Source organism: Cryptotermes secundus, unplaced genomic scaffold, assembly GCF_002891405.2.
Source record: "Cryptotermes secundus unplaced genomic scaffold, Csec_1.0 scaffold152, whole genome shotgun sequence".
Classification (NCBI taxonomy): Eukaryota; Metazoa; Arthropoda; class Insecta; order Blattodea; family Kalotermitidae; genus Cryptotermes; species Cryptotermes secundus.
Genome location: NW_019720705.1, coordinates 2,554,158 through 2,576,875, shown reverse-complemented (window position 1 = coordinate 2,576,875; position 22,718 = coordinate 2,554,158). Strand labels below are relative to the sequence as shown.

General features: G+C 40.3%; 1 long non-coding RNA gene across 1 annotated transcript in view; it reads right to left on the bottom strand.

The window, feature by feature from the left end:
- Positions 1-22,718, bottom strand: part of LOC111871486 — a 362,143-nt gene that overhangs the window by 100,182 nt on the left and 239,243 nt on the right. The gene's annotated exons all lie outside the window — the stretch shown is intronic.

Below are 22,718 nucleotides of genomic sequence, written 5' to 3'. Positions count from 1 at the left end.
TGGGCCGACACAGGGCACATGAGCTTGCTACGCGCCAAGTGTTCCAAGATTTACCGGAGTGATATTGAAGAAGAATGAAAGTGTTTAGACTGTTGGTGTGTCCAACAAGCGGCCTAAAATGCGCGAATCGATCTGACACTAGAAGAGCGAGAGACGCCTCCTGAACGGCCTAAATAGTTGAGGAAGGCTCTAAAATAATCTAGCTGTAAAATAAGGTGCGATCTATGTATGTTAGGTTTGCGTGTGTTATGGCAGTTACTAACAGGACCAGGAGATTGCAGAAATAACGACAAGGAAGTGTATCTCTGTTTCTGTCGGTTTCGATTCTCAACCTATGCAGAAGAAAACAACCAAATGTAATACTTAATGAAACTCTGACTTCGTGTTGCTCTTCAGGGGTTGTAATGTACAGTAGTAGATAGATCGGAGGCTTAATCATAGAAATTGTAATTGATCCGTAGTAGGATAATTCAATAAAGAGTGACGTATTTAAGAATACTGCCTGATGATGATCCAAATATTGTTCGAAACATGTAGCAGTCACCAAATTAATCCCATATAACACGGTGATATTAAATTGTATTTTTTTTATAAATTTGTTGTGTTGACGGCCGAAAACCCAAACCATGACACAACAGAATGCAAACAATAAAGATGGAGTTTGTAGGTGGAGGTTGGAATTGTCAAATTTACCGAGCGAGTATTTAACGGTTATTTCACAAGTATGGTATGTGGCTGTATGGTAGTCTATGGTCCCCATCCCTTTCTTACATTTAATTAATTAATTTTACTTTACTTACTTACTTAATCCGTTCTTCTTATACCCTACGGTGTCGAGATTTTTTTTTTTTCATTTTGATCATTTTACAGACGGTAGGACTCCTTGGACCAGCGATGAGCTCGTCGCAAGGCTTCTACCTAAACACAGGACAACACATACGCGTACACATACCGTACCCACGAACCCGGCTTCAAAGCGAGCGAAGGAAGTACATGCTTTAGACCTCTCGGCTACCGTGACCGGCTATTTAATTAATTAATTTACTTTTATCCGAGTCCAGCCAAATATGAGGCCGAAGGGAAGCTTGAGCGGCCTGCCGAGCTTGTATTGACACTCCGTCTGATCTTTCCCATAGCATTTGTCGGAAGGAATGACAGAGGAGCATGAGATTAAGTATTCGTCGGGAATACTGGGGAAAACCTGTGTCTGGAAGAACGCATGTCCCAGTGCCACGTTGTCCACCAGCAGCCACACATGAACTGCTGCAATTTTGAACCCGTTAGAGTCTGGCTTCTTCATCAATGGCATAGACACATGTAATATTAATGGTTAGTTAGTTAGTTATTGGAGTGGCTGGGCTTCTCCATGCACTTAGACCTGTATTGGTCCATTGTGTTTCTCTCTATGATATTCTACCAGTCTCTATATCCTACCGTTACTGGTGCTTACCATCAGTCCCGCCCAGCCAGCGAGACCGGCTCTACTAGCTGAGAGGTATCTATAATGCTTCCCCCATCTACCAGAGGTATTAGAGACTGCTGTTGGGCGGGAAACGTNTGTTGGGCGGGAAACGTCCGTAATTTGGCTCAGTGACCTCCTTTGGAGATATGAGGTTCTTTTACGTGTCGTAAAGCTACGACACGGGACCCACGGCTTTAAGTCCCTCCCGGAGGACTTGTTCCCTGAATTTTTTCCGCCCTTAAAAATTCGACGACCTCCGCCGGGTATTTGAACCCGCGTACTACGAGTCATGAGGTGGGAACGTTACCTATGGCTACGGAGGCGCTAATATTAATGATTACTGCAGAGTCGGAGCCTCAAGCCACTTCAGCGCTAACGTGGATTCCGAGAGTGGAAGATGTAGTCGTACAAATGTAAGCTGTATTCTTCATTCTTCGGATGTTCTTCAAGGTGAGCTCGCCCTGAAAGTTAAGACAGTAAGTATCTTCGAAATATTGGCGATACTGTTCACATGTATCCGATGCTATCACCAGAATCAGGATCCATTGCAATAGTTCTGGTTTATATCACTATAACGTCAGTCATATTTTCCACAATCATCAAAAGAACATAATTTGGGTAAAGTAGTTCGTATGCTTAATTAATTAAGCATCACGCCACGAAGGAGTATGGTTTATTGAAGATATAGCTCTCTCATAGCTTTCAATACGAAAATTACTATATTCTTAAATGTAACATTGTCTGATATTTTGGAGGAACCTTCATGTTACCGAGAATTACTCTCCTACACTGAAGTTGGAGGCAGTATGCTCGTTCAAAACATCAGCAAATACTTATGAGGATGCGCAGTGTCACATCAAAAAAATGCAGTTATCTTAACTGTGGATAATTTAATGTAAAACTTGTTGGAGCTCTCGTTAGCGGCGAAGGGCAGATTACCGCCAAGACTTCACGCATGCGTAACAGTTGTGCAGTTTCTGATGCTGCCTGCAAGGGATCCTCTGACGGTACCGATTGGAATCACAAAGGAACTCTCGATGCTAATGCTACACTTTCTGCAAATTACGTTATGTATTAACATTCATATATACGCCACTATACCTGTTACATATGATTATAAACGAGAGGTTCAACACATCATTAGTGTTAATTTTACATTGCCCGGAGACGGATGGCTTTTGGCTGAGATTTAAGTAGCACAGTAATTCTACTCTTGTCGTTAAGTGGTATCATATACATTTCAAGACAGTTTAAATTGATGCTGTTCGATATTAATATGACAAAAAAAAAAAAACAGCGAACATTTTGACCGCCAAAAGAACCAATCAAATTACAGAACTAAAAATCTTCCTGAAACCTTCCTCGTTTTAAGTTTTATCTTCAATGTTTGCTTTATTTACCGTTCGTCTTCATTGCCTGATTGCGATCCGTTTCGCTGTGTCTTTTTCTTCTGTATTCTTTTATCATTTAAAGATATTTAATCTGTTACTTTTGTGTTCCTTCGGCTGTTTATTAATCTCACCTCATTGGACTATTTCAGAAACCTCAATTTAGGAACTTATAATAACTTTTTATAATTTAATATCACGATCCACGTTTCACAAACATTTAATCTGACTGCCACTGTAATTGTTTTATAAAACATTGACTTACAATAGGTTAAATTTCTTTATTTTAAGTTATTTTTGTATTAGTACACGAAGAACAGAAAAATAATAATTACTTATTGATCTCGGTTTAATATTATCATATAATTTGACGATAATTGTTATCATATTTGTTGCCGACAGCCTAAATAAATGTTGAAACTAATTAAGGATTCGTTAATTAAGTTTGAAATGGTGTCATAATTGTTTAAAACTGTTATTTTGGTCTTCTTCCTTTGTCCAAGTTTATTAAAGCCATTACGTTTCGAAAGTTTGTTCTATTTCCATCTTCAGGTTATAGAACCCGAAAGCTGTTCTATTTTGTTGGACCTGTCAGCGCAGCTGTTCACAAATCCAAGAGATTAATTTCCGTTTCGCATCCTGTTCAGATGAATACGAAAATACAGTCAGTGTCCGATAAGTAATTGTTTAAAAAACTCGGAAGATAAACAAATTAAAAGATAATAGTTACGTACTGAGATTTATTAGTTCATATAATTTAAGAGCTGAGGGATACTTTCATTAAAAAGCAACCGAATTCGGTTTCTCGACAGATATACAATTATAGTTAAATTATATTCTGTAAAAATATAGCCATACAGCTCCGTGAATCACATTTTCCTTGAGGCTAGCCTCTTATAATTTGCTTAAATGACGCAAAAGCAGCATTAGAACGAATTAATGGTAAACGGTATCAACCGGTTTTCCACTTGTCTCCCTTCTTGTCAGTTCGAATAGAAACCGTAAGCGGCAATTGCCTGCCACACTCTAGTCGAAGTCCTAAGTAAAACTGTAAGATTCATACAACTGAAATTTCAGAAACAATTATAAATATTGTCGCGTATTGGGCGTATAACGCGACAAATGACTTCACGCCGTATTTGGTATAGCGAATTTTATTTCACATTCGCACTTACAATCACCCAAATTACAGATTTACGATTACTGCTATCTGCAGTATCACAAATAGTACACTCCAAATGCCAGAATACAACTGACTAGTTGCTGGCTAACTCGGAACTAACTCGGAGGTAGCTCGAGGACTGACTCGGAGATAGCTCAAGGACTAACTGTGAATAGTCTTCGCTGCGCCTCATGTAGCCTCGATCGGACAATACAGAAAACGGCCACGTAATAAGCACTCTTGTTGCCTGGCGCTGTGTTGCTAGTAACGCTAGCGGTAGTAACCGCTGTTACCACCGTCGTCTCTCGCAATCCTGTTTACCCGTGCTGCCCTTGGTGACGTCATCGCTGTTGACTCGCGTTGCCTAGCGACCAGGATGCTAGGACTCGGCTAACTTCGGCTCGCTTCGGCTTCGCTCGGCGCATCACGGCTGGCGGGAGTGGGGGAGGGGCGTCATCCATAGCTCAACATGTCACAATATATACGCCCCTGATTATAAAGAATTAATTTTATAAATGTTCGAGAAAAATGTTCAGCCCCTTGTTATACTTCGTAGCAACTCACGGACTAATCCTATTGATTACGAATAGGATTTGAGAGTGATATGGATGGAAGTGGTTGTGGCCTATGTTAAGGTAATATCTCAGCATTTGTCTGTGAAAATAAACAAATATCTCTGTCAAAAGAGTCGGTCTCCTGATAAAGACTCAAACCAGGGACCTCCAGTATACGGCGACGTATTTTGCAGTGGATTTGGTTTTGCTGTTAATTAAATTATAAATTTAACCCTGTAACAGGCCGTGAAGGCCCATAGGGGTTTGAGACGTCGAGGCTCCCACATCTTTTAGACAATCGGCTCACAGATGGCGGTGAGGTTGTCAGCCTTACGCGCCGGCCCCCTTTACCCCCCCCAGGAATATTCCTGGTACTCATTTCTTTTAGAGACTGAGTCGCCCACGGGGCCATATTGCGGCTGGAAGGATTAAGTAAACTGAAAAAAAAAATCCACCACATCGGGTCTCAAACCCGTGAACTTCCGTCTTGTAGCATAGTACCTCAACCAACTACGCTACCGCGTAACCCTTTACCGCTAGTTAGAAATAGATTTTTATGGGTTCACAAACCCGGCCGCGACCAGTCTCCGAAAAAGTTTAGCTTCCATTTAAAAAAATGTGTTTTTCTCTCAAAAAACATAGGTAAGGATGTATGTAAGTGTGTGTGATGAATTATCAAAATCTTATCACAAGAGCGTATCAATATTGTGAATTTATGAAACAAAAGGTATAAATAAATTTATGTTTCAAAACAATCGCCTTTCATCCACCGTCAAATCCTAGATTCGTTTTTCCACTCCCACTGGACTATATGTTTGAATTTTTCGACATGCATACATTCCTGAGATAACGGTTTCTAAATAGGATTCATCTTAAATAACACTTGCCATTTCTACGTTCCTCTAACGACCTTCCTCAGTCGGTTAGATTATATAGCACCGAAATAGGGGATTATAATGAATAAGAATTAGGAGAGACGTTAAGAAGCTGTCATAGACATTTAGGTGTTTTTTTCCCCCTTGGCACTACAGCCCCAGTGGGCCTAGGCCTACCTCTATGAACTTCTCCGTTCACTTCGGTTTTTTTAGATCTTACACATTCGGTAGGACTCCTTAGGCGGGTTATCAGCTCGTCGCAAGGATTTAGGTGTTTTAATACATTGAAATCTTCAGTCTGGGCAACCATTCTCCGAGACGAAAATGTAAACATCAGTTTCCTCAAAGAGAACCAGGACTGCCAGCCAAAATAATGCGATGTTGGGCGTTTCCTTCAGGCGTGAGTACAGGCTTTTGTGCGTTTCTACTTGTGTGCACACTCAGTAATTTGTTTGGATGAGAGCCCATGCATTGCCAAGTTGTTATTTTGACCCGTTAAGGTATTTAGCATAAAACTAAATCAGATTTTCTGACGGATCACTTACTTCTTAAAGTCACGACATGCTCTGGCGATATATCACGTCCATATTGAGGTAACTTGTTTGATTTATTTGCTGTTCTCTTGCTGACGCTCGGCTGTAATGAATGGTTGGATCGGATCGCGTAGTTAATTGCAAACTACGGCGGCTGATCGAGGAATCAAGATAATAGTGTGTTAATTAACCTTAGTATATCCAGTTTAGAGGACACGCGGTAGCGTAGTTGATTGAGGAACTATGCTACAAGCCGAAAGGTCGCGGGTTTAAACCCCGGTGGGGTCGTTGAATTTTTTCAATTGACTTAATCTTTCCAGCCGCACTACGGCCCTGGAGTCGACTCAGCCTCTGATAGAAATGAGTACCAGGAATCTTCCTGGGGAGTAAAGGGCGGCCGGCGAGTAAGGCTAACAACCTTACCGACACCTGTGAGCCGACTGTCTAGAAAATGTGGGAGCCTCGACGTCTTACAACCCTATGGGTCTTCAAGGCCNAAAAATATAAGAAATCCGCAACCGAAGAGACCGTGAGAACTGGTAAAAGCAGACTGCAGCACAGTCTGCTTTTACCGGTTCTCACGGTCTCTTCACTTGCAGATTTCTTATATTTTTTCTTCTACCGTGAAGATGGAGGCGATACTTTCCTCCGAAACGTCGGTTAACACCACATATACACGGTGCCAAATCCCAGAAGACTGCTTTCTTCATGCAGTCGTTTGTTTGGAAAATTTTGAGGAATGATGACATTAGTAGACAGAAACATAGATAGAAGGTCAATTTTAAATTAGTCACAGGGAAAGTCGTTTGTGAAGTTGAGAACAAGTTCGAACAGTTTCACGGTGAGAGATATTTGCGGCCTTTGTGGAGACATATATAAAATTCGGGTTCCGTAAATGGTGGGGAATAACTGGAATGAATGAAAGGCTGTTAGACAGGATACGGAAACAGTTCTGTTCCGTGAAATTAATTCAAGATAAAAATATCCCTTCAAAGGAATACTGACAAAATATAGTAGCACAACTATAAATAAGAAATTACATTAAATAGAAGAATTCAGTCTATTTCGGATACAATATTTACGTAACATAAAGTACATATTTAGTGATATAATTAAAGTAAAAAAGTAAAAGTAAAGTTGTCCCTTTGCTCAAGGAATTATGCACTACGCCATGAAGGCGTATGGGCGGTGGATGTATAGATCAACATTTTCTTGACCTTGGTACTAGCTGGAGGTGAATGGTCAGCTTCACGCCCCTGTCGCTTTAACCCCGGGGAAAGAGCCCAGGTACCCATTGGATAGGAGGTAGGTTGAGAAGCAGAGCCGTTTTGGACGACGTGGAGAAGAGAAAATTTTGCACTTACCCAGACTCGAAATCCGACCCTCAGCCGTCTAGCCCGTAGCAAGTCGCTGTACCGACTGCGCTATCCCGGCTCATTATTTAATGATATAAGAGGAAAATAAATTATAAACATTCTGCAGCATGTATATGAACTAAGGGAACATCAAGGTAAGCAAGGCACGTAAACACGCGAAGAACTCGTTTCTGAAGTTCCTCTACTTCAAATTGGACTAAACCTGCAGTCGCTTGCTAATTAACGATAAAATTTCTGTTTAGGAAAATGAAACAGTAAAGTTGTTTATGTTCTTACTTAAGCATCACTTCATAAAGACTTATGGAAGAGTAAAGACATTCTTTTCTATGATACTAGACGAAAGTGAGTGATCAGATGTTCTTTCCGGCCGTTTTATCCCAAAGAAAGAACTGCCGGTGTCAACTGAATAGGGGCTGAGAAGGCTCCGATGCATTTTTTTGATGTTATAGAGACCAAAATCTCTGCCTCTGCCGAAAATCGATCTCAGATTCCTCAGTCGCCCAGTATGTAGCACGGTCACTATACTGACTGAGCTACACAGCCTACGGTAGAGGTTTACAATCAAATAAGCTAGTAGACATTGAGCATTACAAGAAGGACGAGGATTTGTCCCGTTCCAAGGTTCCAGTTTCACTATGGGACATCATAGATAAGAATTACATATTCCGGGCCAGGTCCTTACTCACAGTGAACACACGGAAAAATGGAGAGATCAATTTCTCAGTGAGGTACGAACCAGCGATCCCATTATTAAAATTACCCAGGTCTCTGCCCTTTGTACATAGCGGGGCCCCAGGGTTCGGACCATAACAAAGCCTATACAAACATACAATAACACAGAGAGAAGCAGAGAAAGATACAGTTCTCAGTGGGGTAAGAACACGCGATCTAACGCAACACTTTCATTAAGCCGCCCGGCCACAGGGATCGGCATCTCAGATTCGCTGGTTACTGAACTGTTACTTTTTCATTGTCCTCGGAAGATTTTTAGTGAGGAATGCTTTCGTGTCCCATGGCCATTAGCTCTCATGAAAGCAGTGGGTATGGAATGTCGCCTTGCAGATAGCTCGGCCAACTTGTCAGTCTGTTCATACGCGAAGCTGATGGACCGTTGTTACATTACTTGGCATTAGACTCGCCTCAGGTAAGCCAGGAATATTTACACACATTTAAACCTGCCCGTCACATATGTAATTGCCGGTAAACACAGATCCATATCAAATTGCTGTTCAATATATGGCTGTTTTGTCTTAGCGTCTCGTGGATTTAATGATTATAAATGGTAATTTAAAACATGTTATGTTTGATAGGTTACGTAAAAGGTAGAATTTGCCCTCGAAGATTGTCTGAAGATTCAAAATATATATTAGGTAATTCTGTTGTATATCTTTTGTTTTAATAGTTAATTTTAGGAAATACAGCGTTATAAATTTAAAAGTAAACAACAAAAATTTGGGGATACACAAACAAAGAGCAAGGTAATCTCATATAAGTTTCATATCCAAAAAAAAAAAATTATGGGGGATGCACGGATATGTGGACAAATAAAGAAAATACACAGACAGCAAGATGATTTCATAAGCCTCCTTATATTTTTCAAGATAAGAAAATTAGTATAAAATGCAAAGAATATTTAGTTACAATTATAAAAGATAAGTCCGTCCAATGTGACTATTTCAGTTTTCTCACTTGATGATTCACTAGCCTTACATGTTTCGATCCATTTGGATCATCTTCAGAGGCACCAAACACTTTTTAGAAACAACTATCACAACAGTTGTTGTTCATAAGACGAATGTTTGTCAACTACAGAGATTGTTTACTACGATAAATGAAGGTACGTTTACGGTTTATTTAGCAGGATATGAAAGAAGAAGCCGAACATAATGACGGCGCGGTGTAAGGCGTGAACCGTTTTCGCCCGCTCGAATACTGGGATCGTGGGTTCAAATCCCACTCGAGGCATGGATGCCCGTGTGCGCGTGTATTTTGTGCTTGTATTGTTATGTGTAAGTAACAGCCTTGAGTCGGGCTGATTCCCCGTCCATGGAGTCCTACTAACTTTGTATAGATAAACAAACAGACTCCATAGCCTGTAGTCCGTAAGCGAACTATACCGACCGAGCGACCGCCGATTGTCGTCAAAGTTAGTGCCAACTTTAGCGGATAGAGAGTGACGCGTGGTCAACGCAACGAATCCTCTCGGCAGTTAATTTCGGTTTTCTAGATCGAAACCGCTATTTCCTTGAAGTAGCTCCTCAATTATCCTCACGAGGCTGAGTGGACCCCGTTCCAGACTCACTACTACTCAGAAAATCTTGTAGCGCCGGGAATCAAACCCGGGACCTCTGGATCTGTAGCCAGGAACAGTGACCACTAGACCAGACAGGCCGTCCTTTTTATAGATTAAGAAACTGAAAAAGTGGTCAAGGTCCTAGGGCTGCAGAGTCATACAAAGAAAATGACAACGAGAACCAGAAAGTAGTGCTCTGTTGCCGTTAGTAACCTCCGTTATGACTGACTGCCAACTGAACTACAATTCATGTTCGCAAATGAAGGATAACTAATCCAGAGCCGAAGGACTAACACGCACTGCGATTTGCAAGAAGGAAAGCAGTACGTGTATGTCTCAACGGATGCTTTACCCTTCAGAGTTACTAGCGCGACATGGCTATGTTTTATTAACTTGACCCACAGTAGTGTTTCTACCTGCATAATAGCCGTCTCTATTCACCGTGCCCCCATCACACTTATCAATATGAGGGCTAGACACTTAAGATAAAGGGGGAGTTTCTTTAGACGAAACCATTAATTGGATTTCTCAGTGCGCTCCTGCATGCCTTTATATATACCCGTATTATTACGGAGATCAACAGGATGTGTAAGAAGTCTGTTTCATTGCGCCTGCAGTATTCTACTACCAAGGACACTCGTTGGATGAAAGTTATGCTACATATTAACACATATATATATTCCAGATATATTTCTTGCTGTTTTACTTAACTTACAGGCGTTTTTGTATATTTATTACAAATATAGCATCACTGAAGAGTCAATAGGAATACAGATATTGTACTACAGCATTATCAGAAATTATATTATCACATTTTATTGCAGGAGTCGCGATAGCGCAATCGGTATAGTGACTGGGTATGGGCTGGAAGACCGAGGGGTAGGAGTTCGAGTCTCGGTAGGGTCAAGAATTTTCGCTTCTCCACGCCGCCCAGACCGGCTCTGCGGCACACCCAGTCTCCTATATAACCTGTACCAACGGTCATTTCCTCGGGCATAAAGCGGCCGGGGCGTGAAGCTGACCACTCACATCTATCTAGTGCCGAGGTCAAGAAAAGTGGAGCTACACATCCACTCCACCTAAGCCTTCATGGCAATGTGCTTAATTAGTTAAGCACAGGAACAACTTAGCTTATGTTTCAGTGCACAGTTACCATGTACACGTGACAATACCAAAAAGTTTTTCAAATGGAAGTTGTTAATAGTAACAGTATTTATATTCTGTGCTGTGTCTAACACCCTTCGTCTTTATCCATATTGAAAGATAGCATAAATTTGATTTTAGATTTATGCAAAGTGGGCGTTATTTTGTCGCGATAAAACCCGAAATGGTATTCGTCCGAAAAAATGGTTACTGCAGAGACCACACACGAAGTTACATCAAAATCTGTCTCGAAACTAGGACGTAGAAAGCAGACTGATCGTTGAAAATAAATTCTCCTATATGGTTTCGTTTCTTGTTCATTTTGTACGAAGAATGCGCTAAGACCGCCAAGAACCTACCTAGAAAGGTTGTCGCTTGGTTTTCTTAATTTAGTGATTTCGGAGGCTTATACAATAATTTCAAATTTGATTTTTTCATGAATGAATTTGTATTTCAGTAAAGTGTTTGTCTATGGGCAGGAAAATTGGGATTAGTGTCCTTTGCAGGATATGGACATTGTCCTTCGCAATTGCACGGAGACCGATCCTGGTCCCATGCATCGCTGTATCTAACTGGGGACGTGACGTGACATGTCCCGCTATTTCCGTGGTTATGAAGGCGCGGACTTCAGTGTCACTGTTCCGCGCATTATGATACTGTGTAGTCACGTGGGTTGACATCAGAAGCAACACGTTTTTCCGAAAAGTTGGTAGCCCCTAAAAGAAGTTAACGGTGTTAAAACCCAGAAAACTACCATAGAATATGAAGAATGCCGTCTTCTGGGATGTGCCGCCTTGTAGATCTTGTGTGAACCGACGTTTCGGAGGAACGTATCGTCTCCATCTTCAGGGAGTTAGCTATTCACACTGATTTCTCGCTCGCGGATTTTTCTACCCTTAATATGGGGGCGATAGCTTCCTCCGAAACGTCAGTTGACACAATATCTATACGGCGCCACATTCCAGAAGACGACGTTCTTCATAGTCACCGCCGGGAAAACCTCAAATCTGATCAAATCACGTATATTATTTATGTTGTCTCAAGTCCTCTTCTCCCTTTAAAGAGCTTCTGTTATAAATTTGATACATAATTGACACCATAAGTCTAACAAAAGAAACTCCGTTGCATGTAGTCCGTAAGCGAACTATACCGACCTAGCTACCGCCGCTTGTCGGCGAAATTAGTGCTAACTTTAGAGGATAATGTGTCGCGTGGTCAGTGTAACGGATACCAACGGCCGTTAATCTCGGTTTTCTAGACCGGAGCCGCTATTTCCTTGAAATAGTTCTTTAATTATCTTCAGGAATTTAAGAGGACGGCGTTCCGATCTCACTACTTCTCAGAAAATCTGGTAGCGCCGGGAATCGAACCCGGGATCCCCCTCATATGTAAGCAGAAATTTTGATCGCTAGAGTATAGATGCGGTCCCACAGAAGTCTAAGCTCAGTTAGAAGACTAAGAATTATTTAGCGCTCATCTGAAATTCCCTTTGTAGAAATATATTAACAAAGATGGGTTAGAGAATACTGCAAGATAATTTTCTTGTTCCTTTTCATATATATTAACAATATATGGTCAGACATGGAACTGAACATCCTTCAAAATTTTAACATTCTGCAGTATCAGTAAAATTTGCACCTCTTCACAAAATTGATCACTTCCCTATGTTGACTATACTCTTCAGAATTTACGAAACTCTTAACACACGCAGAAGTACAGAAGTACACGGGAACTCAGGTTCAGCATCTGGAGAAGTAAGTTTGCGTGTACCTATATCGAACCTCTGCTAGTGCAATGAATGCGAGAGAAGAAAATGCTACTTCTCTGCACAGCATAATACAAGAATTGGCTGAATATTGAGCACATGGCGAAAGAATATACTGCTTCGGCTTGCCTTCCTTTGTCACTGAGAGGGCTAATGAGATAATGCCTAACATGAGGCCCATGGAAGTCTCGGTGGTGGGAGATATACGCTTATAGGAAAAGAGTAATCAGGGGTGACATGAATTTGTTGGCAACATACCTCACTAATTTGTTAATTGAAACTTTCTCGGGCCACTTACACATTCAAATTTTGCCTGCTTAGCAACATTAACATAGGCCTTGCCAGTATGCAGAATTACCGACAGAATAAAACCAATGGGCCCTATGAGAACTTGTGAATTGCGCGTTGGAAATTCAGCCGGAAATCTCTTATAAAATTTCATGCCACTAAGTTCTTCCGTCCTTTCTTCTGTGTTCATTTCGTATTATTTTTTGTCCGTCATAATGTCATTTATTTAAATATCGCTCAAAACGTGTGCTCATAGGAGACCTACAACGAAAAATATAGGCTGTGTTACCAACCATATTTTTTAAACGATTTTCCCGAAGTTCGCTCCTCTGTAAGGGTAAGAAAGCACAAACACACTGGTATTCCTTATATACATATACATAAAACAAGTTTTGAAGCCTTGAGATTTGTCGTTGTCATTGTGCAATTTCATATCACCATATCAACGAACTGTCAGCTGTATCTCTTTTCATGAAAGCAAGTTTTGCCTGCCATAGGTAAAGAACGAGCAACCAGTTTTCTGTTTCAATGCACTGTGCCTACCGTGTGAGTACTGATAGTACGATATATAACAAGAGTTTCGCAGACATACAATAAAAAACGTAACAATCATTTCTACTCGGCGTGTTTCAACCACATGCCGGTCATCATCAGGAAAATACGAATATACAACCTCTTTATTTGACCGTCACAACACAGCAAATATAGAACTTCAAGGACAATGCTCAGTATAGTTCTGCTACATGTTTCGGCCACGAGTGGCCATCATCAGGCAAACACACTTCAACAAACGTACACCATTGAACTGCAGGACGTAAAATTTGATACAATGTTATAAATCATTTAAGTTATTTTCCACAAGAATACAATAACTAGGTTATTTAAAACAATAACAAGTCATATATGATGTACCTTTGTTGAAGTGTGTTTGCCTGATGATGGCCACTCGTGGCCGAAACATGTAGCAGAACTATACTGAGCATTGTCCTTGAAGTTCTATATTTGCTGTGTTGTGACGGTCAAATAAAGAGGTTCTATATATTGTAACACGGCAGGATGCATGAAATTAAAATTAAAATAGGAATAGATTCTGCTAAAACACAAACAGACTGCGTTCTTAAGTGTGGTGTCATATAAAAAGTATACAGGTAGATAAAAAATAATTAAAATTTTTCTGATTTGATCTAATCTTCATTATATATTGCCATATGTTATATAATAACAAATTTAAGAAATCAGTCTAAATATGCTTTAGTCATATGTGCTTGTATTCTCCTAATGACGACGATGTCGCCGGAACATGCTGTGAAAAATAAAAAAAAATATTTTTTTTGTATGTTTGCTGGATGGTTGTTATATATCTTATAAAACACACAAACAGAATGCATTCCTATGAAGAAAAACACTATTAATAATATTCTGATGTGGATGTGAGCAGAGTAGTATGCTATATAAATATTTGTTGCTGTCATTCGTGGGAGTTAATGTTAAACGTCAGCCTCAAAGTATCAGTCTATAAAATGTAGGACTGGAGAGGAATACGGGAGGAAGCAGGGAAGTTATGTAACAAATATACACATAAAGTTGTATAATGAATGATGAGACTTCCGGTCTAACTATCACTGGGTGCTACTCTGTATTAAGTATCAGAAGTCATGTATGCTCAGATGTAATCGATTGATTTGGCGATTAACGCCATCTGCCAGGCACAGAAGCAGCAGTTCTTTTATATAGAACATGAAGAGGAGATGTAACAGCTCTGAAAGGAAATTTTGGGATAAACAAGTTCTAAAAGTGCTGGTGTCCTTAGAAATGAACTAGCTCTGTCGATTGGGCCCAACTGAGTAGGCCTATACCTAAAGCCAGAGACAGAATCCAGTCTCCGAGACGTTGTGTTTTAAATAAAAAAACATGACGATGGATAATGTCAAGAAAAATTTTTTGGTTTAGAAATTCTGGTATATTCATCGATAAGTTAATCGTACATACTGACATGGAAATAAACTGAGCCAAATAAGAACTAGATCTTATAATAGGAACGAAAAGACATATGGCTTTATGGAGACTGAGGTCTACGAACTGAAAGACAGAACGTGGGTGGGCAGAAACGGTTTTTACCCCATATTCAGTGGGTTGGAAGATTCAAGCTCATTTTTTTACACTGCCCTGAAAATGTAGGCCAGACAGTTAATCTGAAATCGAAAAAGTGGTTGAATTGTAAGGAAGAGGGTACTTTCAGCAATGTAGCAGTAATTTTTCCTCAGAGATGAGGAAATTGTCCTAAAAAGTGAAGGCTATGAAGCAAGCAGGCGCGAAATATATATACATCAGTAAAACATCAATGTTTATAATAACATAGTGAGTGACTATAGGCGTGTACTGTTGCAATGTGAGTCTTAGATGAGTTACATTGCTGCAAGAGCAAATCCGAACCTTGCAATGATAGGAATTTATGCAAGAGAGACATCGCGTGCAGGAAGTTGAGACCACTGGACAATATCGATATCACGAGCAAATGATAGAGAATAAATAACTGGATATAATATTTCGAAATATTAGATTAATTCCCTGCGAATTTCTTTTTTGCCGATTTATTGGTTTATTTAGTAATATCGTATGAACTACAGAATTCCGTAATAACGAATTTTGCTTGCTATATATCTCGTCCGTGAACGGAGAAGTTCATGGAGGTAGGCCTAGGCCCACTGGGTCTGTAGTGCCATGGAAAAAAAATATATCTCGTCAATTTCATCCTCCGTGATTTTATAATCTTAGTAATGTTTGATGAAGAGTAAATTTATGAAGTTCCTTATTATAGATTTTTCCCCGTCCTTCTGTTGCTTCTTCTTACATCAAAATATTTTCCTCAGCAGATGATTACTATCAAGTAGGATATGACCTCGTGTAGTTTGGTAGACGTTTACAGAAATTGCTGAAGAACACTCAGTTTGCTTGTTGCTGGTTGCTTGGTTCATTCTTCGACACTGAAAATTGAAGCAGTACTTTTCTCCGAAAATCTGGTAAACCTCTACAACACTACATGACGCCACATCCAAAGAGTCAGAATTCTTCTTAGTTACCGTTTTGAGTACCTCAAATTCAATTTCAGTATCCTGTTCTCAAATAACATCAATCCTTGTTCTTTCACTACGACATAATTTCACACCAACACAAGAGAATTGATTAAATTATGGTTTCATGTTGTATTAATCTGTTATGTTTGAGATAAGATATGTTTTCCTGGGGAGTAAAGNAGTAAAACATCAATGTTTATAATAACATAGTGAGTGACTATAGGCGTGTACTGTTGCAATGTGAGTCTTAGATGAGTTACATTGCTGCAAGAGCAAATCCGAACCTTGCAATGATAGGAATTTATGCAAGAGAGACATCGCGTGCAGGAAGTTGAGACCACTGGACAATATCGATATCACGAGCAAATGATAGAGAATAAATAACTGGATATAATATTTCGAAATATTAGATTAATTCCCTGCGAATTTCTTTTTTGCCGATTTATTGGTTTATTTAGTAATATCGTATGAACTACAGAATTCCGTAATAACGAATTTTGCTTGCTATATATCTCGTCCGTGAACGGAGAAGTTCATGGAGGTAGGCCTAGGCCCACTGGGTCTGTAGTGCCATGGAAAAAAAATATATCTCGTCAATTTCATCCTCCGTGATTTTATAATCTTAGTAATGTTTGATGAAGAGTAAATTTATGAAGTTCCTTATTATAGATTTTTCCCCGTCCTTCTGTTGCTTCTTCTTACATCAAAATATTTTCCTCAGCAGATGATTACTATCATGTAGGATATGACCTCGTGTAGTTTGGTAGACGTTTACAGAAATTGCTGAAGAACACTCAGTTTGCTTGTTGCTGGTTGCTTGGTTCATTCTTCGACACTGAAAATTGAAGCAGCACTTTTCTCCGAAAATCTGGTAAACCTCTACAACACTACACGACGCCACATCCAAAGAGTCAGAATTCTTCTTAGTTACCGTTTTGAGTACCTCAAATTCAATTTCAGTATCCTGTTCTCAAATAACATCAATCCTTGTTCTTTCACTACGACATAATTTCACACCAACACAAGAGAAGTGATTAAATTATGGTTTCATGTTGTATTAATTTGTTATGGTTAAGGTAAGATATGTTTTCCTGGGGAGTAAAGCGTGGCCGGCGCGTAAGGCTGACAACCTTACCGCCATCTTTGAGCCGATTGTCTAGAATCTAGAATCTAGACTCTAGATAATGTGGGCCTCGACGTCTCGCAGTCCTATGGGCCTTCACGGCCTGTTGCAAGGATAGCTTTACCTTACTTTTTAAGATAAGACATGGGAAGACAAACGATTCTGAATCCGATGTTAGAAAGCATTATGGGAATCGAATTTAACAGATTTACGAAACGAAAAACTCTGGTACTCTTTTCAAAATTCAGGATCGTAACTGTTATTATTCTGTCAGGATTTGTAACTTGCCGTAGCCTGCAATATATTTCTGCCTGTTAAACACATATCATTACTGGCTTGTCACACTCCAAGTCAGATCTAATTCATTGGACTGCAATATAAGTAACACATCACCTGGCAACACGCTTTCCCTACCGGAGGCGCCATGCTGGTGATGCCGTACACATCTGCCCTGTTCATTCCTCAGGCGACGATTCAAGAGACAGATATATGTGTTTAAAAAATTGTGTCTAAAATGCCGAATTAATACAAGCTCAAATATTCTTCATATGGTTCCTGCTGAGATGTGTTTCTGTATTTCCGCATCATAAACATCTCCTATATATGCAGAATGATAAGACGAATCAGCATAACTATAGATGCATATAACCCACCTCCTCGTGATTTCCTTACGGAAGAAATTAATACAAATTTTTGGTTTGGAAAACCTCAAGGAGTGATATGGCATAAGAGACGTAGCTGCAGATGCAAACACTGTAGCGCAATGGATATAGAGGTCTGTTATGGTTTGAATTGGCCCAGCATTAAGTCAGGTAGCAGAAGTTTATAAGAATTATGGTGCACTTTGGACTACATTAACGGATGTTAACCTCTGAATAAACGGCCCGAGAAATGTCCTATCCCATACATTTAGTTAATTATGTAAGTCAATGGATAAACAGATGAAGAAGTCATGCCACCCCTGATTTCATCTGTCCTCAGAATGTCATCGCTGAGACCCGCATTGGCTGCATGTTACGTAATGAGAAGTATTGTCTCATTAACCCTCTCAATGACAGATGTAGGCAGGCCAAAGCAGTCTACTCTTTCGCTGTGTGTTGGATACACATCCAGATATCTACTCATAGAGCCGAGCAGGGTTTCCTTCTGTCAGCCACATCCACTGGATAGGTAAATGCTCGATGCTTCTGTAAGTAACACCATTTCATGACGAATCACTTGATTAACATAGGCCTTCACAATATATAAATTAGTCTTATCTTACAGCCTGTCGTCTTTAGACTGACGATTAAAATTATCTCATCTCTGACTTTTTATATTCATATAACTGTGCATAGACCGCCTCTGTGATCTAGCGCTCAGAGTTTCTGGCTACAGATCCAGAGGTCCACGGTTTGATTCCCGGCGCTACCAGATTTTTCTGAGAAGTACTGGGTCTGGAATGTGGTTCACTCAGCCTCGTGAGGATAATTGAGGAACTATTTTAAGGAAATAGAAGCTCCGGTCTAGAAATCCGAAATTAACTGCCGTGGGGATTCGTTGCGCTGACCACGTGGCAACCACTATTCGCTGAAGCTGACACTAACTTCGCCAACAAGCGGCGGTCGCTCAGTCGGTCAGTATAATTCTCTTTGGAACTAAAATCACGGAGTTTGTTTTATATCTCTTCATCCATGCGAGATATCCTAGTACATTTTTCTCCTTGAAACACTTGGGGACTGGTTCCTAGCCTTTTGCCGCTTGTGTGCCATCGGCCTCTATTAAAAAACATAGTCACATCATACCGAAAACTAAGGTTCTCCTTCTTCAAGAAATGTATTTTTGCCAGTTTTCCTTATTTTGAAAAATGAAAGGAGGCTTATGATATCAACTTGCTGTCTCTATATCTGTATGTCCTCTCTCCCCCTTATGCGACTAGGCAACGACTAGTTAAACATATTCCCGCTGCAGCGAATACACAAACAAGAATAGAATAATTCTCAGACCAGATGTTTTCTGTGTGATCCGTGTCATGGTAAATATTAAATATGTAGTAAAGGCGATTAGTAATTCTTAGAACTTCTTTTTACAGTTGTATTTTTCCCCCCTTTGGCGCTACAGCCCCAATTTGAGCCTTGGCCTACGTCCATGAAACTCTCCTTTTAACTTCGGTTTACTAGATCTTAGACATTCGGTAGGACTCTTTGGGCGGGTGATCAGCTCGTCGCAAGGCCTCTACCTGTACACAAACACAGAAAAACGCACACATACACACACAAACACTGAACATCCATGCTCTGAGTGGAATTCGATCCCACGATTCCGGCTTCCTAGCAAGCGAAGACAGAGCATGTCTTAGACCGCTAGGCTATCGTGACCGGCTTTACAATTGTGAACATTATAATATTATAAGAACAACTTCCTCACTCTGTAACCAGCTTTCTGCCGGATCGTAGATATAGCTCAGATCAAAAAATACAGAGGATGTGATACTGTGCTGCCTGAACAGGGCTATCACACACCTCAGTGTTCAGTGCTAAATGAATATGGGCAATGATGAAGTAATGATTAACAGGGATAATCGAAGAAGACTGACAAAACCTACTCCAATATCTTCGAGTTCTCACTTCTCACTCACTCGACCGGCACTTCGCGTCAGTGGGCCACTGCTCACTGAGTGGAGAAACACTGACTTAGGGCACACGTGTGTATGTACAAAAAAACGTAGCTCCCGAAGTCTGCGTCGTATTCGTTTTGAAATCGGAATTCCGGAACGGTAGGCAAGCGAGAATATAAAGCCTATCCTGCTTGCATCAAATTTATGCATTCATATATTATACTCGTAACCGAGGTCCCTGTAGCACAGCGCAGCTGCAAGCAGAATCGGAAGGCAAAACGCACCGTGATATAGGCGCAAATTTTTAATTATACAAGAGAGGGAAGGGTGAGGGGTCATGATACATCCGTACACAACAACTCCGCACGAGTTTGGGCAAGGCAAGAATTCGTAATGAGAAACCTAAAATTAAAATAAAGTGCAACACAGTTCTCAAAGGGCACAGGGCACAAAGTGAATATTTATGGGTAGCCTACACTTTCTACCCCCTCCGAGATCCTTTAATCCATCAGGTGTGACGATTTTCAAAGCACCCTTATCCTCTACTCAACCCCTTGAATTCTTAATCAGACCCTTATTTATAGTCTTACTAACCGAGATACATATATCGACCATTTGAAGCAGTTCTGTTAGAAAGAGTATGGGAGGCACTAGCTACTCGCTTCACGAAACTGGGCCATTCAAACCTGATCACTTGTCCACCCTCTCTCAGTAAATTCCTGTAGAAATCGCCTGTTTAGAGAAAGGTTGCGGTAGCACGCCATTTTCTCTACACCAACCATTTGTCTTACTCATTCTCTCATAACAAATAGCGTGATTCCATACATAGCTCTCATTTGTATTCTTCCTATGGAGAATATTCTTTACTAAATGACGCTTTACTTGAGCTTCAGCGTATAGCCTTACAATCCCGTGATTTTCACGAGCACAATTATAGCTTCAGGATTGGTTAGATATAAGAAAGTGAAGCGCTGAAATGGCAGTTTGCCCCAGTCGAAGTCAAAGGAACCGCGAAGAAGGTGCCACACATTTCAGTCCGTCTCCTCTTTCCTCGCTTGGAAACAAATAAGTAAAATTCTCACAATAATTTCCTGGAGACCCACTCCACAAATAATTTCATTCCAGAGTTACGGTATTAGACTGGTTCTCAGTGTTATCTGGATAAGAGGGGCAGCATTTTTTAAGGTTCCATAAGAATATGAAAAATAAATTACTATTACTTAATAGTACATTGTTGAGGAGCTATGCTACAACCCAGAGGGTGGCGGGTTCAAGTCCCGATGAAGTCATTGGATTTTTTTTTCCATTGACCTAATCCTTCCAGCCGCACTATGGTCCTGGGGTCGGCTCAGCCTCTAACATAAATGAGTACCAGGAATTAATTAAATAATTTTCCTGGGGAGTAAAGCGCGGCAGGCGCGTAGGGCTGACAACCTTACCGCCATCTTTGAGCCGATTGTCTAGATAATGTGGAACACTCAACGTCTCACAACCCTATGGACCTGCACGGCCTGTTACAGGGATAGCTTTACTTTACTTACTTAGCAGCACATTTTTCTATTTTTCGTCAAGAGATGTGATTATTTCATTGGAATATTTCGATGTCGCCTTATGTTCGGGTTTCTGATAAATGCTTTTGTATTCCAAGACACTGAGAGAATTTCGGGAATGGCCAACCACGAAGGAAAAACGCGAATTTATATGCTTCCTGGGCCCATACACGTATCACAGACGGTTTATTTCCGGTTTCGCCAACATCGCGAAACCGCCAACCAAATTCAGGGAGGAGAAGGAAGTTTTCCGGTGGATTGCAGAAGAGAAAGTCGTTTTCCAAAAACTAAAGGAGACCGTTTGGACATCTCTATTTTTGCTTACCGGCAGCCAAGAGAGGGGTTTGCCGTTGGCACAGACTGGAATAACGTCGGGATTTTAGGAGTGCTTACTTACGTTCTCCAAACTCATATAGAGCTCAAGTATCTGGAAACCTATGTTTTCAGAAATGGCGTACTATAAATTTGTGGCAGTGTTTCTAATTCAGCGGTATGAATGCCTGTCTACATTGAGCATACTATGGACCTTACGACATAATTTCAAAAGGTTAAGGAGTTTTACATTCTAACAACACAGCCTACAAATCTTGTAAGTTTCAATGGATATTATTTTGGAGAATAAAATCGTTGATGAAGAGAAGGTAGATTTGAAAATTTTCTAACCTGTAATACAGGGTGGTATTTAAATTACTGTCTCTCTAATGTTAGAGGTAGTACATTAGTCCCAAGTAACTAAAGCAGTCCTTCTACGTATTCACTTCGGTTCAGTAAGACAGTATAAGTAATTCACCCTTCCTGAAGGATGCTGTGTTATATATGAAATATAGAGTAGGTAATCCTTGCATTCAACCTTCTCATAATCAAACCCTTGCTCTGTATATGTAGGGCAGTCTTTTGTTATATAAAATCTCAAATGGCCTATCCATTTTTACCTGTCACAGAGGACCGAGAACTTGTGAGTGAAAAAAAAAAAAAAAAAAAAAAATTGCAAAAGAAATTTAAATGTGGATTTGATACGAAGGCAACATCCTTCTGTATTAAGGGGCCCATTGATTTTTATAACATTTTTTATAGTGGTGTGGGCTATGGGTTAGAGCGGGATCTTTGTACGGTTACTGATTCATTTGCCTGAGATGGTTTGCTAACGAACAATGAGATCTGATATCTACGGCGACTTTTTAATGAACACTTTTCTGTGTCCTTCAGAGCAGAATGAATTTAAGGTAATGCTGATATATTTTAGAATATCCAAAACTATCACAAGAATGGTTAATGTGTTGCTGAACTCACTGTTTCTATTGAAAAGCATCCGTCCAGTCAATACTTGCATATTTTTATGAAACGTGTGTAGAAATATTTTATTTCATTTATCTTCCTTTTTATCCGGAGTATAGCAACAATTATCCCGTGTCGAATTCTTCATATTTCACTAGTTTCGGTCCCTACACCTTTTCTTCTTCGGTTCTCCGACCGGCATTACTTCGGCGTCTTCTACGGGTACCTCTCGTTGTTCTGCCGCCTCAAGTTTCCTGTCCA